Genomic DNA, 13,287 nt, shown 5'->3' with positions numbered 1-13,287 from the left:
GGGAAAGGAGAAAGGAAGGAGGCTAATGGAGGAGAAGAGAGGGAAAGCAAATGGGAGGGAAGGAGGAGGGAAGAAAGAGGAAAGCTCGTGAAAGAAGGGAAGGGAAGGGAGGGGAAAGAAAACACTGGAATGATTTGGAGTATTTTACACGTGAACTCAGTGCCTGTTCGTCACTCGCATTTGTTTACCTTTTCATTGCATCTGTTCTGCTGTGTCTGTTTGTGCTTTCGTGTTGCTGTGTTTTTTTAATCTGTTTATATTATTGCCTTGTGTATGTGTTTTTTTTTTGTGTTATTTGTGTCGTTTCCTGCAACACAAAGGAGCCAAAGATTAAGAATTATGCTTTCCACCCAAAATCGGATAAAGGTGAATCAGCACAGAGTTCGTTCATTTCACGCTACCTGGCTACAATGTGCTTATAGAAACTGGAGGTCATAGTCAGAGAGAAATACGGATTGAGGAAGACAGTTCTAAAATGGAGCACTTGCATAGGTGAAAGAGTGAGAGTCCCGGTTAACTCTTGCATTAGAGAGCTGAACAGGAAAGAGGTGAAGTGTGTAAAAGGACAGGTGCTGCACGCCCGTTATTATTATTATTATTATTATTATTATTATTATTATTATTATTATCGTTTATTTGGTGTGTGTGTGTGTGTGTGTGTGTGTGTGTGTGTGTGTGTGTGTGTGTGTGTGTGTGTATTAGTGAGTTTTTCTTACAGTGTCATGTGGATATTTAACATATTTTGCTTTTTTCTTTTTATGTTGTGTGTAGATGGTTAGGCCTTTGAGATGGTACCAGGATTCCGGTGGCTTGAATAATGTGTAGATGAATGTGTGGCCCATTTCACTAAGTATGCTATGGAACCTGCCTCGCCCATCTTTATGTGGAAAAATAGATTGATGATGATGATGATGATGACAGTGATGATAGTGATGATGATGGTGATGATATGATGATGATGATGATTGTGGTGATGACGATGATGGTGGTGGTGATGATGATGATGATGATGATGGTGGTGATGATGATGATGATGGTGGTGGTGATGATGGTGGTGATGGTGATGATGATGGTGATGGTGATGATGGTGATGGTGATGATGAGGATGATGGTGGTGATGGTGACGATGATGATGGTGATGATGACAGTGATGATGGTGATGATGATAGTGATGATGATGATGATGATGATGATGATGGTGATGGTGATGATGAGGATGATGGTGGTGATGATACTGATGATGATGACGATGGTGATGGTGGTGGTGGTGGTGATGATGGTGGTGATGATAGTGATGATGGTGGATTTATTGTGTGTTTGTGTCTGTTTTGTCTTGTGTTTTCTTTATATTGTTTTGATTTTTTGTCTTCTTGTTTTTTTGTTTTGTTTTTTTTCCTCGACCTCCTTCCTGGTGTGAGTTCCGGCTTCCTGGACCTTGGCTTTATTCTCTCCCTGTCTCTCTCTCTCTCTCTCTCTCTCTCTCTCTCTCTCTCTCTCTCTCTCTCACGTATTCATGACCGCTCAAAACAAGTACGTGCCAATGGAATCTAGACAAAACAAGGGTAGAAACAAACCAGCGTGGTTTAATGCCGATATTAGCAGAGCAGTTAAAGAAAGAAACCGTCTCCACACCTTGCTTAAAAGTCACACCAGTGAATTACTCACAGGGCAATATACCAGTAGTAGAAGAAAAGTTAAAAATCTCATTAGAACAGCTAAACGACAATTTGAAATTGATATAGCAAAAACAAGTTCTACGGATCCTAAGCTTTTTTATGGATACATTAACGGCAATAAGAGACTCAAGGCGGGCGTTGGTCCACTTATCAGCGACGAGGGTGCTCTTATCTCGGACGATCAGGAAATTGCCTCTACTTTAAATAAGTTTTTCAGTTCAGTTTTCACAGTAGACGCCAATGACACCATCGAAGAGAATCAAATGTCAGTCCAAAACACACTAAGTGATATGCATATTAGCAGTAATGAAGTGAGAGATAAACTTAATAAAATGAACAGTAATAAGACTCCCGGCCCAGACAATTTCTACCCTAAAATACTAAAAAATGTGGTGGACGTAATATGCAGTCCTCTAACATCTATCTTTAACAAGTCCCTACAACAAGGAAAGGTTCCAGCAGACTGGAGACTGGCTAACGTGACCCCCATATATAAAAAGGGCAGTAGAGATCAACCAGGTAATTATAGACCAATTAGCCTAACCTCTGTCTTGGGAAAGATCCTCGAATCATTATTTAGAGATAGGATAGTTGAGTTCCTAGATACTAATAACGTAATTAGGAACAGCCAGCATGGCTTTAGAACGCGGAGATCATGCGTGACAAATTTAATTGAGTTTTACGATACACTTTTTAAAATGAATGATTGTACCAGGTCACTTGATATAATCTATTTAGACTTCCAGAAAGCCTTTGACAAAGTGCCGCATGATAAACTAATGACAAAAGTAAGATCACTTGGAATTGACGGAAATATTCATAGGTGGATACGTTGCTGGTTAAGTGAGAGAAAGCAACGAGTCGTTATAAATGGAGTAGAGTCAGACTGGGCTCCAGTGACCAGTGGTGTTCCTCAGGGATCAGTGTTGGGACCAGTCCTATTTCTTATGTATATTAACGATATCGATGTTGACCTAAACAACTTCATTTCTAAATTTGCAGACGACACAAAAATCGGCAACACTATATTGACTGAAGAAGACAGAATTAGCCTTCAAAATTACCTTAATAAAATTATCAGCTGGTCAGAAAAATGGCAAATGCCCTTCAATGTAAGAAAATGTCAGGTACTGCAATGTGGGAAGAAAAACAAAAGGTATGATTACGAAATGAAGGGCCAAATCATTAGCAAATCCTCACTAGTTAAGGATCTAGGCGTACTAATTTCAGACGATCTGAAATGTTCAGATCAATGTATCTCTGCCGCCAATAAAGCCAACAGGACCCTAGGCTTCATCAAAAGACATTTTACATTTAAAAGCAAAGATATTGTAATCCTCCTATACAAAAGCATAGTCAGGCCACACTTAGAGTTTGTAGTGCAATTTTGGGCGCCTCACCTAATTAAAGATATAGAAATACTGGAAGCGGTCCAGCGTAGGGCTACCAAGTTAATCCCGTCCCTGAGGAATAAACCATACCTCGAGAGACTCAGGGAATTAAACCTATTCTCTCTTAGAAAACGGAGACTCAGGGGACAATTGATTGAATGTTTTAAGATGCTAAAAGGCTTTAGTAATACTGATTCAGGCAAGCTATTCACAGTAATTGCCGAGACTGTAACTCGAGGAAATGGTATGAAGTTGCAAGCAAGGAGGGCTAATCTTGATACAACCAAAAACTTCTTCACTTACTCTGTTGTAAGCGAATGGAATAAACTCCCTGGGAATGTGATTGAAAGTGGTACCATAAATATATTTAAAAAGAGACTGGACATGTATCTCGACGCAATTGGTATCGTTTAGTTAGGATGGAGCAATTATTGCATAGTCGCGTCTGCATTCATCTGTCTATTAGACACAGACAGTATTTTATGATATATATAATAGATAAACCTTCTATTCATCTTTTGATAAAAAAAACAAAAAACAAAAAAAAATTGCATGCATAGAGTAAGTATGTGGCTGTATGCCCAAATTTTCCTTTTCCATATTATTCTACTTTCTGCCGATCCTATAAAATTCCTTCAGGTTTTTCATTCCTGCAAGGTATTACTTCCTCTCTTGTTTCCTGTACGGCAAATGCCGGAGGGTCTGGAGGGTGGGGGAGAGAGCCTTCTGCTGTGCTATCCTTTTCTCCTGCTCCTATGCACTATATTAGGATTAAGGCCGGACCACCTCGTAGGGACCGTAAGGTCTGTGTGGTCTGTGTATCTATGTAACTCTATGTAACTCTCTCTCTCTCACACACACACACACACACACACACACACTTTGTATTCATGTCTTCCTCGCTTCTCTCACTCCTGCTCTAATTCTTGTCTCTTTAAATCACTCTCTCTCTCTCTCTCTCTTATAGATTGATGCTATTTGTTTACCTTTGTACTCCTTTGTATTCCTTTGTACTCTCTACCCTATTGATGTCTTTTTCTCCTCCTCCTCCTCCTCCTCCTCCTCCTTACCTATCACCTTTCACCCTTACCTTTCCTTTTTCTCCCTTCTTCACTCACCCTTCTCCTTGCCCATCCTTCCTCTCCCTTGCCTATTCCCTACACTCCTCCCCTTCCTCACCCTAGCCTTCCCTCACCCTCACGCCCCCTCACCCTCACCCTCCCTCACATTTTCCCTCCTTCACCCTCCTCTTTCCTCAACCTCACCCTCACTCTTCACCCTCCTTCTCCCTTCCCCTCCCTCACCCTTCACCCTCCTTCTCCCTTCCCCTCCCTCACCCTTCACCCTCCCTCTCCCTTCCTCTCCAGCACCCTTCACCCTTCTTCTCCCTTCCCCTCCCTCACTCTTCACCCTCCTTCTCCCTTCCCCTCCCTCACCCTTCAACCTCCTTCTCCCTCCTCACCCTTCACCCTCCTGCCTTCTCCCTTCCCCTCCATCACCCTTCACCCTCCCCCACCTTCTCCCTTCCATATATTATTCCTTCTCACCTTATCTGCCCTTTTTGTAAGGAGAGAGAGAGAGAGAGAGAGAGAGAGAGAGAGAGAGAGAGAGAGAGAGAGAGAGAGAGAGAGAGAGAGAGAGAGAGAGAGAGAAAGAGAGAGAGAGAGAGAGAAAGAGAGAGAGAGAGAGAGAGAGAGAGAGAGAGAGAGAGAGAGAGAGAGAGAGAGAGAGAGAGAGAGAGAGAGAGAGAGAGAGAGAGAGAGAGAGAGAGAGAGAGAAAGAGAGAGAGAGAGAGAGAGAGAGAGAGAGAGAGAGAGAGAGAGAGAGAGAGAAAGAGAGAGAGAGAGAGAGATTGTCTCCTTGATAGAAAGTCGAACAAAGGACTAAAGGACTCTATCTATCTATCTTTCCATCTGTCTATCTGTTTATCTGTCTATCTGTCCATCTATCTATCTATCTATCTATCCATCTGCCTGTCTGACTGTCTGTCTGTCTCTGTTGCCAGACACCTAAATCTCGTAAGGGTTGGCCACAAAGAAATCGTCTCCACGTCGCCCTGACCTCTACCATTTGGCTGCCATCCCCCAAACTCACAGCTCCTGTCTCATATCACCACTTCATCTCGTCCTTGGTCATCCCCTCCTCTTCTCCCCTCAGCCTTACTCACATTCACTCTTCTTGTCAGTCTCTCAATCCTCATCCACTCCACATCACCAGAAAAAACGAAACTCAGAAATAAGACCCGTTCAGTTCGAGATATCTGGACACCCCTACGTTAAAGACTGGAGGTCGTAGGCAGGGGGAAAGCCAAGGAGTAAAAGATGATCCCCGAACCACCAAAGTAACTTGGCCTAAAACTGCCACCTCTCCCCCTTGAAGGCTGAGCCGTAACAATAGATTAACACTTGAAAACGATGCTAGTCACGAGGAAGTGCTGTGTGAAGGATATAGAGCCACGCCGTTGTCTTCTCCCACCACTGAGCTACGTGAAATAAGCTCCAGAAGGATGAAAATCTTGGCCAAGTTAGAGTGAAGGGAGTATAGCATCATGACTCCCTCTGCCTTACGTTTTGAAGCAGAGGATGAAATGGGGTGGATGTTTTGCGTCATGTCTTACAAATAAATGTTTATTATAATTTTCCTGATGCAGTGAAAAAAAAGAGAAATATATATAACAAGTGAATCATATTATTTGACACAGAAAAACAAAAAATATATATATAAAAAAAGGGACCAGAAATAGTGCACACATTCAGTCCATCCACCGCCTCATCAGACACACCTTGGATTTGTCTTCGTATATATTTATTTATTTATTTATCTTATTTATTTAATGTGGGCATCTTACGTGGAGGGCTGAGAATGCTGGTTACCTCCTGTTGAAGAGAGGTATTTACTGTGTGTGTGTGTGTGTGTGTGTGTGTGTGTGTGTGTGTGTGTGTGTGTGTGTGTGTGTGAATAGACGGGTAAATAGTAGTAGTAGTAGTAGTAATTGCAACACAAGGATCTGAATATGAACCCAGTAGACTGCAGGCTTAAGTTGCCCCCCTTGCAGTCCACCATCCTCCTTTTAGGGTCTGCGGGGGGGGATTGAGGGACATATATATACCCGGGCAGCTCCACCACCCTCCCAAATCAGTGCCACCACGTGAAGGCGCCCCCCTCCAGCACAGACCAGAGGCAACACGAAATGAACGCCAGGATGGATGAAAGGATGGAGAGAGAGAGAGAGAGAGAGAGAGAGAGAGAGAGAGAGAGAGAGATGGGCCAGTAATGGAGGGAGAAAGACTGGAGCGGTGAGGAGAGAAGTATGGTGATAGGAGGGTGTGATGGAGGAGGAGGGGGGGAGGGAGGGAGAGAGGTAATAGGTAGGGAGGGGCAAAGGATGAGGTAAGGAGGGAAGGTTAGGGAGAGAGAGAGAGAGAGAGAGAGAGAGAGAGAGAGAGAGAGAGAGAGAGAGAGGTTTAGAGGAGGAAAGAATGGAAAGTGAGATATGAGACAGAGAGAGGTATGAAATGTGTGTGTGTGTGTGTGTGTGTGTGTGTGTCTGTGTCTGTGTGTATTGTAACATCCATTTATTGCGTGATTAACTATACCCTTTTCACATAACTTGGCCCAGAATAATATCCTTTTCCATTTTATTTCACGTAGCTGAGTGGCAGGGAAAGACGATGCTGCGGCTCTACATCCTTCCCATAGCACTTCTTCGTGACAAGCATCGTATTCAAGTGTCGATCTGTTACAACTCAGCATGCAAGACGGAGAGATGGCAATTTTAGGCCAAGTTAAAGTAAATTTAGTAATGTTAAGAAAGCTGCCAAAAGTGTCTTCGCTTCCCACACCTGCAGAATGAGCAATGTACCTACAACCCTGTCCATTCTTGCTACCTCCAGACGATTTTTTTATTTATTAATATCTATATCTAATTTCTCCATTTCGAACAGCTGAATAAAATCGTTGCGAGATGGTAAAAATGAAGGGAAAAAATGAAGGGATTAATTTGAGAGAGAGAGAGAAAGAGAGAGAGAGAGAGAGAGAGAAATAGGTGACACATAGAAAGAGACTGGCAGAAATGGCGACAGGTGAGTGAGAGAGAGGAGACAGGTGCTGGGGTAAAAGGTGCTAGGAGACTGACAGACTAGCAGACAGACGCACACATGGAGAGAGAGAGAGAGAGAGAGAGAGAGAGAGAGGATAAGTTGGCGTAAGATGGAAAACATTGGGACGCGAGAAATACGAGAAGGAATTCGAGACTAGACGAATTTTTGTCGCAGTGAAAGTTGCATTTAAAACAATATAATAGTTTTCAAAAATGTAATGTGAAGATTCAAATACCATGGAAAAAAAAATATGATAACAAAGGGCTACTGAAATGGATGGAAAATTGGCATAAATAGAGGGTTAAGATGTCGGTTTGAAAATATTACAGGAAATTCGAATCAGGGTGAATTTTGATTTGCAATTCAACCGATATTAACTCCTGCACTTCGGTGATGTATTTAATGTATTTATTTTTATTCCTTCTACCACCAGACGATTTTATTCAGTTGGTGAAGGGCCTTAAGCGGTGGAGTGGGTGATGAAAGCAGTACCTAACCCCTCCAGTGCATGTTGTCTCCCGTAAGCTGCAAGAAATCGTATGAGAAAGGCAGATATATGAAAAAGAGGACGTCACCGGATTGAAGGGGCTTAAAAAATATACAGAGCTAACAGAACCTAGCCCAGCATGATCAAGCAGAACCCAGTACAAATCTAACCCAGCTCAACCGAACCCAACCCAACCCATCCCAAGCCCTGATCTCTCGCGGTCATCACCCTCTCCAGAGTCTCACCCACTCACCCAACTTTCCATCTCGCTTCACATTCGTCTCCCGGGTAACTTTATCTCTCCTTCGTCCTCGCAGTTTGGCCTTCCTTCCTCTCTCCTGTCTCCTCTTCCCTCGCTACGCTCCTTGATTTCTGATGTCACCGTATTTCTCTGTGGTTTCGGGTCGTGTGCGGTTAGCTTTTGATCTTGTGTCATTTATTTTTCATACTCGCTCCCTCTAGACGATTTCATTCAGCTTAGAGACTTTTGCGAGATAAGATTTAGCCTCATTATCTTCTTCCATAGCACATAAAATAATCCGGTACCAGCAACGATAACCTACTCTCAGATCTCGTCATTTTTTGAAAGCATTGTTCATTTTTCACTGCGTTACGGTGCACATAACGTCAACATTGTGCATAACTTCTCACAGCCTCCCTAATTCTTTCGTCGGTCCATCGTATTTTATTCCACGTCTTACAAACTAACGAATCTTTCATCGGCTTTCGGTGTGCACATCATCTATATTTCGGAACTTTTCATAAACCCTCATATATTTATCATAGACTGACGGTCCGAAATTCGTCAGCTTTTTTCGTCCGAGGTAAAGCATTAACTACTTCGTGTTTCGCTACAGATGTCGGTGATGCTACAGTTCAGGCCGCCCCTCACAACCCGCGGCGTCAGGCAATAGTTAGAAAGGTGGGTGGGATGGGGTGAAATGAGGAACTGGATCTGACGAGTGTATGGAGAAGAGTGGAGTGGAATGGAACAGAGATCTGTTTTCTGAGTCAGTATTATGTTTTGGGAGTGAAAGAGGATGGTGTTCAAGTCTGTTCTTTGATTCAGAAGATGGTTTAGATGTGAAGGAGTAAGGAGTAGGATCAAGGACTACAGAGATAGGATAAAGTGAAGGAATGCATGAAGGAGGGAGGAGTGGGAGGGAGTGAAGGACTGCAACCAAGACGGAAGAAGGTTGAGGGGTATACGAAGGAAGATTGAGTAGAACTGAATGACCAGAAGTAAGAATGAAATACTTTGAATGAAACAGGAAAATGTGTACATGCCTCACACCACCAGTCCTGCCACCATCCCTGCCACCATCCCTGCCATCAGCCCTGCCACCGTGACGTCATAGGCGGCAGGTGGCATTGGTGAGGGTGCTTCAGTAATTAAATTCCCGTGACGTAGCCCGCCATACCTGTACCTCCGCCGCCACACCGCTAATGGTATAATGGCGGCGATCATACCACACCTGCGCCACACCAGTTATACCACACCTGCGCCACACCAGTTATACCACACCTGCGCCACACCAATTATACCACACCTGCGCCACACCAGTTATACCACACCTGCGCCACAACAGTTATACCACACCTGCGCCACAACAGTTATACCACACCTGCGCCACAACAGTTATACCACACCTGCGCCACAACAGTTATACCACACCTGCGCCACAACAGTTATACCACACCTGCGCCACAACAGTTATACCACACCTGCGCCACAACAGTTATACCACACCTGCGCCATGCCTGTTATACCACACCTGCGCCACACCAGTTATACCACACCTGAGCCACACCAGTTATACCACACCTGCGCCACACCAGTTATACCACACCTGAGCCACACCTGTTATACCACACCTGAGCCACACCTGTTATACCACACCTACGCCACACCAGCTATACCACACTCACCTCTACTCTGTTCATTTTAACCTGGACTCTAGTACCCGTCTCTCCATCTCGACTTCAGCTGTAGCAAGAGTTTAGCACTAGAATAAGTATAACAAAACAAGGGACACATTTCATAGCCGCACCCACCCCACCCTTTTCCACCATCCCATCGCGTCCCAAAAGGTGTATTATGTTTTTTAATACACCTCTCTATCACACCCCAGGCACACCTCACACACACACACACACACACACACACACACACACACACACACACACACACACACACACACACACACACACACACACACACTCAAACACACCCCAGAGACGGCCCACACGCACACCGGATATTCACATGAGATTATCACTAGAAATCTGTACTAGTCACGAAGAAGTGCTGTGGAAATGTAGAGCTGTAGGATTATTGAAAGTAGAATTGGTGTTAGTGAGGAAGTGCTATGGAAAATACGTAGAGGAGCCACGTTGTCTTATTCCGTAATTGAAATACGAAAAATAAGCCATAAGAAAAACGAAAATCAGTGCCAAGTTAAGGTGGACGGAGTATAGTATATTGTAGGAAAGTATAACTGCCATACCACGCCTGTCACATCATACCACACGTCACACCACACTATACCACATCACACCTGTCATATACCACACCACACTTGTCACGTCACATCATATCTGTCATACCACACCACACTTGTCACGCCACATCATATCTGTCATACCACACCACACCACACTTGTCACACCCTCCACACCTGTCACACTACACCACATCACACTTGTCACGCCCTCCACACCTGTCATACTGCACCACACCACACGTCACAATACACCACGCCACACATGTCACACCACACCACACCTGTCGTACTATACCATGTCACACCACACCACACCACTCCTCACATCTTTCACCGCGCCAGACCACACCATACCTGTCACTACACCACACTTACTACACCACACCTTTCACACCACACTACATCACACCTTTCACACCACACTACACAATACCTGTCACACCACACTACACCACACCTGTCACACCACACTACACCACACCACGTCACACCATACCTATTACACCACATGTCACACCACATCTATTACACCACAGCACACCACGTCACACCATACCTATTACACCACATGTCACACCACATCTATTACACCACAGCACACCTGTTACACCACACCACGCCACACCTACCACACCACACTACACCATATTTCAACACACCACACCACATGCCACACCACACCACATCACACCACACTTGCACTCCCCAACACAGGATGATGCGACAGGAAACAGATAATTAGAGGCAGATTAACAGAGAAGAAACTATTGCTAAATGTTCTAAACGTCGATTGGAGAGAGAGAGAGAGAGAGAGAGAGAGAGAGAGAGAGAGAGAGAGAGAGAGAATTCCTTGTCTTTTTTCATTAATTCACAGCCATCCTACACCATCATATTTTTTCCCTTTGTCAATTTTCCATATTATTTTTTCAACAGTACCATGTGGAGAGGAAGGCGAATGAGAGACTGACGAGGAGAGTGTATGTGAGTGAGGTGGAGGGGGAGAGAGGGAGGGGGAGGCCAAGGATGAGATGGAGGGATGGAGAGGTATATGAGAGAGGAGGGGGGGGTATGAGTTGGGAGCAGGGCAGTGAAATGGCGGGGGTCAGGGAGACGTGGAGGCGATTTGTTTGTGGCCACCCCGTATGGGATTAAGGCGTCTGGCAATAGGTAGATAGATAGGCCTTCTTATAACCTCTTCAGCCCCAGGACGTAATTATTTTTATTTCCCGTAGCCCTTTCACTCCTCTGACGTAAGGTGTAGTTCATGCTTGCTATCTCCAGACGATTTTATTCAGCTGGAGAAGGAACTGTGATAGAGGAAGGCTTAATGAGGGCTGTCTCTAACTCCTCCAGTTCCAATAATCACCCCTAAGCTGAGGAAAATCGTCTGGGGATGGAAAGAATCAGCTGAGGCGTTACAGGAATAAGGGGTTTACGCACTTGGACAGATATGATAAAGTAGTCGGTGAAAGATAGTGGTGGTGGTGGTATAATAGTAGTAGTAGTAGTAGTAGTAGTAGTAGATGCAGTAGTAGTATTTGTGGTTCCATTCTCACCTGTGCGTGAAACCAGTGGACTACAGGCTGAAACTAACCTCCTGTAGTGCATGATCCTACTTTCGGGGGATGAGGAGCGAGTTGAGGGACGTTTGTATACCCGGGCAAAAGAACCACCTGTTTATAATGATGCCACCGCGTGAAGGCGTCCCTCTCCATCACCTCATCGCGTGGGAAGGTGTTAATTACATAATAATAATTAACCTGTAATAAGCTGTGCATCGTGGGAAGGTAGGGGGGTGTAATTAGTGCAGGTGCTTGGCTTAATAGGGTTCATTATACGCCGTGATCGTTGCGTGAGGCCATTATACTTGCATCATCTTATTATCGCCCCCAAACAGGCCAGGTATCTTACTCCCCACACCCCACACCCCACTCCCCAGCACACCCCACACCCCCATCCCGTCCCTGTTCACTCCCTTCATTTTCATTCTCCGTCATTACCCCCCCTCCCTTCCTTGTCCCCCCTTCTTGCCTGCTTCCTTCTCCTCTCCTCTCCTGCCATTTCACTCCCTTCCTCCACCTTCTTCTCCTCCCTGCAATCGTCTCTTCGTCTCTACTCTCCTCCATGGTCCTTTCCTCCCCCACCTTCCTCCTCACGCCTTCTCCCCTCCCTTCCCCTCCCTCTTCTTCTTTCCCTCTCCCCCTCTCGTTTCTTTCCTTCCTCCCTTTCGTCACCTCCCCGTCCCTCCGTCTCCCCTGCCCCCTCTTCCTCTCCTTCCTCCTTCCCTTCCCCTCTCCTCTCCTTCCCCCTCTCCCCCTTCGTCTTCCTTCTCCCTCCCTCGCCTCCTTTCCTCCTCCTTTTTTCGTCTCCCTTCCCCCTTCTTCCCACGTCTCTCCCTTCCCATCTCCCCTTCATCACCTTCCCGCACCCCCCCCTTTTGCCTCCCCTTTCCCCTTCCCTACCTCTTCTGTCCTTTCCCCCTTTCCTTCTCCTCTCTCCCTTACCTACCACCCTGCCGTTCACATCTCAGGTCTCTCACATCACTTCTCCCTTTTGTTACCTCCCCTTCCCTCCCTCCTTCGACTCTTCCTACCCCCTCCCTCCTGCTTTGTCTCTCCCTTCCCCCTTCCCTCCCTCGTTTCTTTCTTCTTCTTCCCTCTTTCCTCTCTTCCCTTCCCCCTTCCCTCCCTCGCCTTTTGCCTTCCCCATCCCTCAATCGCCTCTTTCCTTCCCCCCTCCCTCCTTCGCCTCTCCCTTCCCATTCCCTCTTTCCTCTCTTCCCTTCCCCCCTCCCTCCCTCGCCTCTTTCTTTCCCCTCTCTCCCTCATCCTCTCTTCCCTCCCTCGTTTCTTCCTACCCCCTCCCTTCCTCATCTCTTCTCCACCGCCCTTTTCTGCTCCCCCTCCCCACGCCCCACCCTGCCGTTCACGCCTCGCTGGGTCAGACAGGGGCGTGCTGAGATTAACCAAACTCATATCAGATGCTTCAACAGCCTTTATAGCCGTTCGTAAAATTCTTAAGTTTTCTGTTACAGCCTGAAAAAGCATCTGAGTTTTCATTTTATCTGTCTGACTCTTTATCTGTTATTTATTTATCTATCTGTGTCTATTGGTCTGTCTGTCTATCTAT

Source organism: Coenobita brevimanus, chromosome 53 (genome assembly GCF_032717465.1).
Source record: "Coenobita brevimanus isolate Jiangsu-jjx chromosome 53, ASM3271746v2, whole genome shotgun sequence".
NCBI lineage: Eukaryota > Metazoa > Arthropoda > Malacostraca > Decapoda > Coenobitidae > Coenobita > Coenobita brevimanus.
The sequence above is the reverse complement of the archived record's forward strand: the minus strand, read 5'-3'. Positions refer to the sequence as shown.